We start from the raw sequence: 12,551 nt of genomic DNA on the forward strand, positions 1-12,551 counted from the left end.
GAGAGTGGTAACTGAAGTGTCTAGTGTTCAATCTAATATGTATTCCTTATGGGCCCAATGCACTGAGATTACTTGTGTGAATAAGACAAATAGGACTTGACCCGTAGCTACTTCTGTTCATAAGGCAGGTAAAGGGAAGTAACTTATCTGCACTGAGATTTTTCAAGTGATGGGTAGACACTGTTATCCCCTTAGCCCTTAAGAGGACTGAACTTTGCGGCTACAGCTTTCCCACTCTTGGTCACTAAACTAGACACAAAGGCTCAGACACTCCTTTGTGCTATAGCTGCTCTGTGCCATGCCAAAGTGACCCTAAAGCCAGAACAAGCCCAGGAATTTCACTCCAGCATGAGTGGGGGTTAATTTCCAGTAGTGGTGTACAGCAAGCATAACAGCTCCCATACCAGCTACTCTGTGTGACAGCATAGGATATTATATATATGGTTGGGAAAAAGAGGGAATGGCCAGGTATTTCCTCAGTTGGTATCCCTGGTTACTGTAATCAGGGACACTCTGACAAACAGCATAGTTTAGAACAGTCTGAAGAGTGCTGTGAGTGAGTTACATCAAAGTACCAAACCAATATAAAACCAGCCAAAGATTAGGGCAGGGTTAAACTGGATTAAATCATATTTGAATCCCGGTCTCCATCTTGAGTTGTGCTGTGAGCGCTTTAGCTTCAGCCCAGAATTCAGCCCAGAATTCCTTCAGCCCTGGGCTACTAGGAATACCAAATAAATAAAGTTGACAAAAATGTTTGCGCATAGGGCAAGAACAGGAAAAAAAGTAGCTTCAAAAGCTTTACCATAAGGGCTAGCCCAGGGGGCTGGGCTTTATTGTCAATGGTTAACAGCAACCTGTGAGGTTAAAACAGCTCATCATTTTATCTGGATTATTGAGGGTATGACTGAAGACTTAATAGTCTGGTAGTGCTTTGTCACAATTTAATGGTATATTGATTTTGCAGAGTGAACAATCATGACCTTCAACAGCTTACAGATGCTTTTGAGGGGAAAGGCTTAAGGAGCTTATTTCAGAGGAACGGGGTATGCTGAGCCATGAGCAGAGGAGTGGGGTGCAGGCAGGCCATCCTAAGAACATGAGAATTTGGGACCTGCATCCCACTGCAATGACAGTTACAATGAGAGCGATCACAAAAACATTAATGAAAGGCCGCTGTTAATATGGGCAATCAATAAAGCAATTATGAACGTCATTAGAAGACAGATTCCCTTCAAGTACTTAGGCTGTTTAGGTGCCTCACTCAGGATGCACCATCAGGACTTAATTTCTAATTAAACAGCCAATGCTGAATAATCCAGTGATGTCAGTTTAGATACCAGCTGAGTCAGGGAAGGAGAGAAGTGACTGTCCATCAAAGGTGACACAAAACCTTTTGGAGTCGATGCTGACACACTGGTTCACAAACTATTTTTAAGCAACTTTGTCATTTGGATGGTTATTGTTTTGAATATTGGTTAAAAAGTGATGGAGTTCAAGAGGATCAGGTAAATACCTAAAGGCTCAGATATGTATGCAAACCTCCTAATGTGGAGAAATCTCACCCATCCATCAGACTTGCTCAACTCCATGCAACACCCCTCCACACCTAGCCAACATGACCTTTCCCCATCCTTTGCTTTACCTGATAACTGGTATTCCAGCCTCCTGGTCTTCAGCTTTACTACTCTGTTAAGAAGGTTTGCAAGACATCTGCTTTTGTGCAAGGCCTTGCAGGCTTCATGCTGAATTTACCTTTGAAAAAAAAAAACAAAACAAAAAACGTGGTTTAGGTGTTACCTAATTTTTTTTTAAAAGTCCTGTGAACCCCAAATCAGTATGTTCTCCCCTGGCTAATGTAGACTAAACTACCCTCTCAACCCTAGAACATAACTGGTGGGACAGGGTTGGAAACCTTGCTGAGCTGCTGCCTATGCTGTGTTTGTTCTGTGAAAAGACAGAGGAATTTATTAACCAAAGTTATCAATCTTACAAATGTTACAAGCACTAAATTTGCTCAGGCAAAAATAATCATGTTTTTGAAACTGTGTAGCCTACTCCAGCAAACACTTACTACCAGCACTTCCCACTATGAGCACTCCCATCAACTTCAGTGAACACTAGTGACATTTGTAAGCATTTTAAGAACTGGACTAGAAATATTATTTTATACACACACACCATAATAGCATGACTTAATGGTACGATATAAAGACAAATTAAGTTGTCATATTGCAATACCTCCTAACTACTGTAATTGACATTTGTGTTGGCCTTGGATGGAAAAGCCATCTTCTAGCCAGAACTGGAATCTATGTGATTTTATTTTTGCATAGTTCAGTATATTTCTGGCTATAACCATTTTTCTACTAAAGCAGAAAGATCATGTTTTACCTGTTTGCCTCCCAATAAATTTTGGTAAATGTATCATATATCACTCATTACATTGCCTAACATTTGCAGTATCTACCATTTTGGGTGACAGACCTTCCTGAAAGGTACTATCTTGTCTGTTTTGACAAAGACACAAGGTAGTAGACATTTAAATCTGTTAAAAAAAAAATTCCACACAAAAACCCCAGCCCTGAATATTTAATTGATATACTTAGACTCTACAATCCTAACTTAGTTCTAATACAGTTGACGTGATTTTTACCATCAGCTTTGCCTTGAGTGAAAATTAGCTCAAATGAGCAAGGAACCGTAATGACCTTTTAAAAACCCTATATACTTTATTGAATAAAATGCAGAGAAACCTGTGCAGCGCATGGGAGGCGGGGAAGGGAAGATTTGTCTGAAATCCAGTAAATAGCCACTAAAAATTCACCTTGCCTGTATATTGTCCTAGGAGAGACAAGCTCATTTACATTTATTAGAAGTAATGATATAGTGTCCTGCAGATAATTAACACAATAAAATGTTGCTAATTTCACAGTGTCATTATAAAATTTGCCAGTTTAAATTAGAAAGTGATTAACCCTCTGAGTGAGGCAATGACATTTCAATTCCCACTCTGTGAATTAAATTTGCTAGATTTCTCCCCCCCGCCCCGCATTTTCCTAGTTCAGCTTTATCTCCACTGACATTGTCCTTTAGTTTTACAGCCTCTCCCTGTCCAGTCAGGAAATATCTTAGCTAAAAGTAACTGAATCCGTGACTATTTTTCACCATTAAGCCAAGCTCATACAATAGACATGGCCATGTTGGCGAGTAGAGCATCAAGTCTTGCTTAAAATGAAAAAGAGAAATCATAATCCCAGATAAGCAGAGGGTCATTGAGTAATGAACTTCTTGTTGGTGCATATAAGAGTGGAAGATTTTCCATTAATGAGGTGCCTCCAGAATGAGTTTCATTTTGTATAATGAGAGCAAATCCTTAACCTTTTGCCTGGACACTACTTTATCCATTTACTGTATCTCTCTCTTCCACAACCAATTTTAATTAATATTTTTAAAAGGAATAAACTCATTAAAAGAATAGATTTATTACACTAGAATTTAACTATTCTGACTCAAGTGAAATCCTCTTACAGAATGCTTAATGAGGGAATGATACCAAAAATGAATGAAAAAAACTTGAGTTAATGATAGAATTGTCCAACCCTTTAAAACAATTATTAATTGAATAATTCAAATGCATGAATTTATAATACCACTAAAAATATGATTGGTTTCCCCCACATCCACAATGAATTCAGGATAAAGGATTAAGTTAGCTGTGCACACAGGTTACACTTGTAAAATGAAGGAAATACATTTCCAAACTACAGGAGAAATCCTGTTAACTAATGGGTTTTAGGTTCAAAATTCCCATACATTGAATTCAAAGTAAACTCCTAGACAGTAACCCATATGTTCATGATGGCTTTATATAGTCTCTTTGTTGGCTGGTATGAATCCTTCCACATAAGTTGAACATATCACAATATTGTATGCGAGTCTTGTACAGATCCAAAAACACTGTCAGTGCCTAACATAATTACAATGTACGAATCTTGATATTGCACTTTATTTCTGCACAATGGGCACCTGATACCCATACTGAATTTCACTGGACTCACTTGGACGCCACATGACCCACTCAGAACAGTGGAGGTAAAAGGCTCAGATCCTCACATGGGTGTAAATTGACACAGAACTGTTTACTTCAGTGTAGCTACAATAATTTATGCCAGCTGGGAATCTGGTCCAAGAATGTAGTAATAGGAAGTGGAATACAACTTTATCTTCACCTTATAGGGAAGGAAGGGTTCTATAATTCATGCAGAGCAAAGAAGGTGATTTTTTTTTATTATGAGTACGGATTTGCACCCATAAAATAGTTTATACACAACAGTGCATATATATGTTTTGGTACAAATATAAAAGAGTTATTATATTCATACCAACAATAGAGTAGACTCATGCTATCAGCCAAACATGACTGTCTCACACTTCACCAAATCACAGCATCCTACTGGATCAAAGTATTATAAAGTAGTAATAACTACTGCAACACCCCCAGATACAGTGGCTGCAAGACCAGGCCCATACAAATGAACAATGCTACTCATGTCAGTGCCCCCATTAAAGTCAATGATCCAGACTGTGCTCCCAAAATCAGTGGCAGAGAGGAGCCTCCATGCTCAGGTCCCATTCCTTACATATGGAAGAAGGGTATTGAGCCACATGCATTCTTTGGAGTCACGCTCCTCAATGACATAGGGCAGGAGCTCTGAAGGCAGAGAGCAGCTGGCCTTGTGCTAGGTAGGATGGAAGCAGAGAGACCACCGGTCCTACAGAGATCCCTTGTTTTTCTATCCCTAAATCACCTTTCCTCGGAAGCCACTTCCAGGCTGAGGATTTTAAGAGGCGTCCCTGGAATTGCCAAGGCCATTTGAGCCATGCTGCTTGGAAGGAGGGATCTGCCAGGATCAAACAACTGGTTCAGAGTCACAGAAACTTCATGAATGGCTCTGGCCTCCCATGGATCCAAAGGGTCCACAGGATTGGTAGCTAAGCCATTTCACAGGGGACAATGCCCTGTGCCCTTGATGGAATGGTCAAGGAGAAACCCCTGAAAGGTTCATCATGGAGTTCCCACCCCCATGTCCCTCACATGGGGTTTACCATGGGAAAGGCCGGTCCAGACTAACAGCACTCATAAGCGTAGGTGTTTGCAAGTTCAGGCACATAGAAAGACACCTCATACTTCCCACCATGTAGAGGAACTTCTGGCTGTTATGAACTTTCAAAATAACCTTTTCTGATTTTGAAATGGAGAAATAACTCCACTAGCTTGAACATAACTGCAAATAAAAGAAGAAATGGTGGTGGGAGAGGAAGACCAAACCTATGGAAACAGACCTGTCATATAACAACCTGTCATCTGCATGAAGAAGAGCTGTTAAAGCAGAGAACAGACAGCAGCTGGTGAGATAAACGAGAATGAGCATTCAAGAGCACTACAAATCTGAGTAACAAACAAACATTACTTCTATTAATCTTCTTTCCAAGTAGCCTGTGATCTCTCTCTCTCTCTCTCTCTCTCTATATAGCAGTGTTTACAGTGGAGTCTGGGCAGCACCTGATATATTTAAAGTTGCAAAACAGTTTGCATTATAATCCCTCTTTGTTACACACACACACCCCGCTCTGGAACATTCGTTTTTGGGGCTGCAATTTTTTATTTTTGGATCTCTGCCTGAAAGTGAATATTTCTGAAAATTCCTTCAGCTAGTTTAGTTCAGTGAGGATGAAAGAAATGATGTTCCCAATTAAAAACATGGTAACTACTCTATTTTTTAAAAAAGGTGGGGCAAAACCAAAAAGTGTTTGACCTCTGAAATTTGTAACTTGCCCTGGACATATTCTTCAATTTGGAGTTGTGTCTTTGGTCTTAAACAAATAAAATATTTAAATTAAAATCTATGTTCAAAATTTGTTTGCTGAATGTAAATACTTATAACTTTAATTGGTTTTCTTCAAATATGGTGTGATTTAAAAATAAAAATCTCATCATGATTTGAATCAAGCCTCATTTGAAGAAAACCTGTTCAGTTTTTTTTATTTTTAAAAAGATATTGAAAATCAGCAAGCTGAAAGTGTTTCCTCTCGTAGTTTAGATAGATTCAAAGCTAATGTTGATGGAAAATGAGAGACAAGGTGGGTGAGGTAATATATTTGATTGGACCAACTTCTGTTGGTCCGTTTGAAAATTTGTCTCTCTCACTAACAGAACTTGGCCCAATTAAAGATATTACCTCTTCCCAGGGCCGTCCCTAGGGGGATGCGGGTCCCAGAGTGGAAGCGACAAATCAGTCACTTCCAGGACCGACCCGTCGCTTCTGGGACTGACTGCACCCAGCACCGGCCAATCACACCAGTGGCCTGCGGGGCCCCCCAAAGCGCGGGGCCCGGAGCGGTCACCCCAATTTGCCGTACCCAAGGAACAACTCTGCCTCTTCCACTTTGTGCCATAATGGAAAATGAAGCAGACTAGACTAGTCAGTTTCAGGTGAATTATAGCTGTCCCAAGACTTTCTGAGTTTCATAATACTATATGACAGTAAAGTCTAGGTTGAAGTAAATTTATTTGATAATTTTAAAATTGGCAAAAGTACCCTGAACTGGATGATTTCAACTGAGACCATCCTGAACTCAATATATCCTTACCCATTTGACATACGCCTTTTAACTTGCATCCTCCCATACCCTGGAAAGGTTTTCAAGTCCCCAGTGGTCACAACAAATCTGTGTCTTGTTTATTTGAATGATTTCTTTTAAGCCTAAAAGCTGGTTAAGTAGCAGAAGTCAGTCAAATTGTAGAGCACTTTGAGGTGTGTAAGGTGATTTAATAACTTAGGGTAAAATTTTCAGAACTGGGTGCTGAAAGTTAGGCTCCTAAGTTCCTATTTAGGCACCTAAATAACTGGCTTGATTGTTAAAAGTGCTGAGTAACCAGCAGGTCCCAGTGAAGTCAGTGGAAGAGTGGATGGCAGAAGGCTTTTTGTTGGGTAGGTTTTATTTATTGGCATGTCATATGGCTCTATGAGCAGCTATGGTGCAAATTTTTTTGTATATTTTAACTCTTTATAAAGGGATTTAAAGCCTAGTTACAATGCAATTGGAAAAATAATAATAAAGACATTTTCATAGAAACCATTTAAAACTCAATTATATGCAAAACATAAAGTGGCAGAATTTCAGCCAGGCCTCTGTTCATGTACTCTAACTTAATTTCGACATCCAGATTCCTTTTCTGTGTTTAAATGATGGATCTTCCGTCTGAAAATTGAAGATGCAAAAATGGACTCAAGCTTAAGGTCTTTCACATTGTGGTGTAGAAGGCATGTTGAGGTTTGGGCCAGGAGTGAGAGGGAGCGTGCTGGGGGCAGGGCCACAGCACGCAGCACTGTGCAGATTCTGGGCAGCACTACTGCCCACAGGCTGTGATAATTTAGACAGCCCCTGAGGGGTTGTCTGAATTACACTCAGGGCTACTTCATCCCCCAGAGTAGCCCAGAATCAGGGGAACAGAAGGCACATCAGCTTGTGCCCCTCTCAGGCTGCAAGTTCTGTGCTTTGCCATTAAAAGGTGCATCACAAAGTCTCACCCTGCTTTCCCAAGTTAGACACTGAGGGCCTGATTTTGAGATGTGTTGAGCACCCATTGTCTTCGGATGGAGTTATAAGCTCCTAGTCCTTGTAAAAGAGTCAGACAATAGGTGTCTAAAAACTGGGCAGCCATTAAAGTGCATTAACCAGTCTAACTCAACTTCCCTATCTGTAACATGAGAATAGCAGTATCTTACCACACAGGACTGTTGTGAGGCTTAATTTAGTATTGCTTGTAAAGTACTTTCAGACCCTTACATGAAAGGCACTATAGAATGAAAAGCTATATTATTTATATACACGTCCCTGAGCAAGTGAATAGGTCTAACCTAGTTCCTCATGGACTAGCACAAACACCCAACAACAAAAATCAGGATTAGGGACTAAACTATCCTCAACTTGACAAAGGATCCTGGATCCTCAGTAGAGTAAATAGGTGGCAAACTAGGTGAGTTTGAGCAGAATGTGAGGTCCCTCTCCTGTATGCTTCCCACCTGGAGTCTGCCCTATCACCCTGTCAGACCCTGAGATACACTCCAGTGCATTAACTTCCAATAAGTGTAAGGCCAGACCTATGAAAAAGTGGGGATAAGGAGGAAAGGGACCAGAAAAACAAGGGGACCTGGACTAAATTGGATGTTTTCATCATGTGCCACTGTAAGCACAGAAATGTGGCTCAAGATATGTGCAGAGCCTTCAGTATAATTGTGCATGCTGGCCCTTTATGCAGTCAGAGTTCACCAAACACACAAACAGGTGTGTCACAGTGTGGCTGGCCCCTGTGATTGTGCAGTTGGGCCAGTGAAGTGGGTGGGACTGCACCTGTCACTCTGAGGGGAGAGAGGGAGTTCCAGTGAGTCAGAAGGGAAGAGGGCTGGCTATGAGAAGGAACTGGCTGGGGAAGGGAGGAAGAGCAAGTGAGCACTGCTGAGTCCCCTTAGAGGGGAGGCAGGGAAAGCCTGAGATACAAAGGGTAAACTGAGAAACTATTTGTGTTTAAATTCTGGAATAAAACAGCATAAAAAAAAAGACTGTGGATGTAGCAGTGAATCCTTGGTAAGCTGGGGAGAAGTCCAGCCTTGTGACAACCTCTATTCTAAAGCTCATCCATGAAAGTCCTGAGTAGGAAAGTTTGAGGTAGCTTATCCACAGACTTAGGAGGGGCTAAATTCTCCCTTAAAGTGGGAGCACTCACAGTCACTCCATTGCTGCTATTCTAGTCCCTACTTTCCATCGACCTAGCTCACAGACTTAATGGCCATGCATCGCTCTCACTGCGGACCCACAAACCCCCCTGCCATGCAACCATGGAAAGAACTGTTGCAAAAAACCTGCTCCATGGTGCAGAGGCTGCCCTACTCAGCCTCTCCATGGCCTGCTCCTTGGATAGTAGAACCATTGGCATTTAGCTGACTTGTGTACCTGGAGCATATGGGGAATGGCAAAGAAGGATTTTCTCCCAAATGAACACAATGTTGATGCAAATTCTGCTCTCTTTGTCACATCCTTGGCTCCATCTTTAATGGTTTAATCTTAAACTGCCTCCAGTAAAGATATTTTGTCATTAGATATCACACAGGAGTCTCTTTGATTCTCTGGTTTGTGTGAACTTTGGAAAAAACACCTCTCTCTAACAAAGCTAACTCTCTGTAGCTGTTTATGAGAATCTCACACATTTCTAGCTTTGTTCATTTAAGTACTTCCTTCTGATCCTCACTTTGTAATGAGCATAATGATACTAGGCAAGCATCCATGGAAAGTGTTAGAGGTAACTTTTTTCATATCCTGTTTCTTAACACAAATGAAAATATCAGTCACCTATCTTGTGAACAGTACTTTAAATTAGTCACAAAGATCTTGGCAACGATTGCTGAAATGGGCAAACCCAGAGTGAAAACCTGCAGCTTGTTAATTGCTTTGCATTGTCCATTATAGGTGAGAAATTCAATGCTTACACATAACTAAGTAAATACTGCATGCCAATCCCTTCATTAGTGATTTGTGAAGGCTTTGTTCATTCTTTTATTCCTTCCTTTCTGCATTTACTAATAAAGGTGTTAAACTTATACTTTGAAACATTATAACTGTTATTTTGCTGCCATTGGAAGTGAGCTTTTCCTTTCATGTTAGAATGATAGAAAACTAAGGACTAATCCTGTGAGAGAACTGGTACCACTGAAAAGGTGCTGAGCATTCTCAACTCCCATTACGCTCAACAGGAGGTGAGGTTTCTCAGTAGCATCTTGGAAGGTGTTCAGAAGCTTGTGCAATCAAATCCTAAACAGAGCATATAGAATAGGCTAATTTAAAACACTATTTTCCCATTTGTTTTAAAGCTAAATTTTGTTCCCTAGTTTTACCTGCCCTTCTTTACAATGTGTCATTTTTTCAGGTAGTGTCATAACTAGCATCTGTTTAGTCTGATTAATTCAGGGCCCTATAACTATAACACCATAGTTACTTATCATTCTATGGTTAGTCATTTCTTCATTCTTTCTCTACTAGTTATAACTGTAATTAGGCACAGTTTCTGGGGGCAGATGGACAAGTCAATGGCTATTCAAGCATACTACTGCTACTTTATGGATTGGTTGGCATGGATGGCTTACCCATGATGTCTCACCACTACCCTATGACTTTTGTCACCCCTGCAAAAGAGACCATCATTGCCTTTTCCAAACTCATTCCATTCATTTCTTGCCTTGAATGGCTAGGATTGTTTTAATATAATTATAGTATAAAAATGAATTTAACTTCAAGGGACTATATTGTTAGGGAAGCTATTTAAAAAATCAGGTTGTTGCAATGGCTGAAGCAGATTCGCTAATGAGAAAGCTAATGAATATGTAGGTATAGTACTCACAAACACCTAATATCTGATTTATTGTTATTATTTGTACAGTGACAGTCTGCTAGACACTGTAGCTGCAGGAAGATAAGAGCTTGCTTCAAAGAGTTTATCATCTAAATAAACAATGCACAGATGAAGGATGAGATATAATGAAAAGGATAATTGACCAGTGAAGTTGAATACCCATTTTTAGTTCCCCTATTTTTGAGTCAATTTATTATTACATTATACTTCGGTCTTCTGTGCGGAGGACTGGAGCTAAAGTATTTATTATTATTAGTTGAAGAGTTTAAAAGAAGGTCTTTATAGTTAACTCTGCTTCAAAGCCCTGATTCTATAAAGCACTTAAGCACATGCTTACTGTTAAGCACACACTTATTCTTAAGCATGTGAATAGACCAATGGACAGTCACATAATTTAGTAAATACTACAAAACCGAGCACTATTCACATGCTCAACTGTAAGCATGTGTTTCAGTACTTTGCTGAATCAGGACTTAAGTAAATAAGATCCAATTATACTATCTACCTAACATTTCTCAAAAGTCAAATAGTCATATTGGCATTTACAGAATGTCAGCATTTTACGTAGGATGTGCTAGACCCTGCAGTGACAAGAATACATTATGGCACCCACCTAGATATTATGGTGATGGACATTAAGATATACTACAGTGCCAAATTAGCTGGTGAATGATACCTCCAGGAAAAGCTATTTCAGAGAGCATCCTTCGAGGAGATCCAGTAGCAATTCACTTAATTATTCGGAGGAGGGGGGAGAAGAGGAGAGTAAGGGGGGAGGTTAAAGAGATTGGTTGTTTCTGTCTTAGAATAGGGGAAAAAATCAACTGCATTATGTACATCTTTACAGGAGTTGCTTTTGGCTTCCTAAGTGAACTTTAATTACTAAAAGAACATCTTACTTTACTTCATATTACACTAGCAGTAACAAGAGAAATTAGTTGTACTGAGCACAAATAGAAAAAAACAAAACATTTGAATAATGCATGTACCATTCTCAATGGAAGACAGCAGAATGACTCTTCACCTCAAATTCAAAGACATGGATACCTCAGCCTGGGACCACTGGAATTCCATTCTGGCTTCTTCTCATCTCTCACATTCATACTAAACTTGTCTCTCAGATCCTGTCACAACTGACCATTATTAAAGGCAGGATGCTGCACTGTTGAAGCCAATTTTTGCTATAGACTACGATGAACACAGAATCAAGGCCTAAAGTGGTAGCAAGTTTGCAATTTTATTTATTTTTTTATTGCAGGACAGAGCATTTTAAATACTTAAATATTGTTGAGCCACTGTATACTATTGGGACCATGAACATAGCACCTCCAAAAATGTCCATCTCTAAAGACATGCAGAAGTCTAACACTGTCAATGCAATAGAAGTCAGCACTGATAATCAAAGTGCAGGTTATTGTCTTTCAACCACCCTCTTTTCAGGTGTACAGTGTAGAAGAAATTCACCTTCCCAACAGAAGCAAAGGCATAATAGCAACCAATCATTTCCTTTACTTACGAGGAGCCAGAGTGATGGTGAGAGAAAAATGAACAGATGAAAAGCAGTCATAGAAACCCCTCCACACTTGTAAAACAGAAAATCCTCCAAATGTAACTAATCACAATTTAGCAGCTGAGTGGCCAGAAGCAGGAAGAAAAAGACAGGAAAATGTGCAGAACTGTAAAAGTCAACACATGAACATGACTGGCAGACACAGATTTACAACAGAGCTAAGAAAAAGCAGTGTTCACTTCCAACCCTGGGAAAGAAAACACTGAACACATGAAGGCGTTAGTAATGAGGGCATTTACATATTTTCTAACAGCAATTCATGAATTTCAGAGATTTTTTTATGCAACCAGTGATTGGCTCAAGAGCCAGATGAAAATTAAGAGGCTCTGTTTATCTAGCAATGAATTGTGAACCTATTACTGCTGCATCTGGTTCTCTTACCATCAGATGAGGTACTGCAGGCTGGGTGCTACCTTCCTAGGGGAGGTATTACATTATTCAAACTCCTTTAAAAGATATGTTTGTGTTGCTGTGTCTACTGCTAATGGTCCCTCTCTTCCATTATAACTC

Source organism: Lepidochelys kempii, chromosome 5 (genome assembly GCF_965140265.1).
Source record: "Lepidochelys kempii isolate rLepKem1 chromosome 5, rLepKem1.hap2, whole genome shotgun sequence".
NCBI classification, from domain to species: Eukaryota; Metazoa; Chordata; order Testudines; family Cheloniidae; genus Lepidochelys; species Lepidochelys kempii.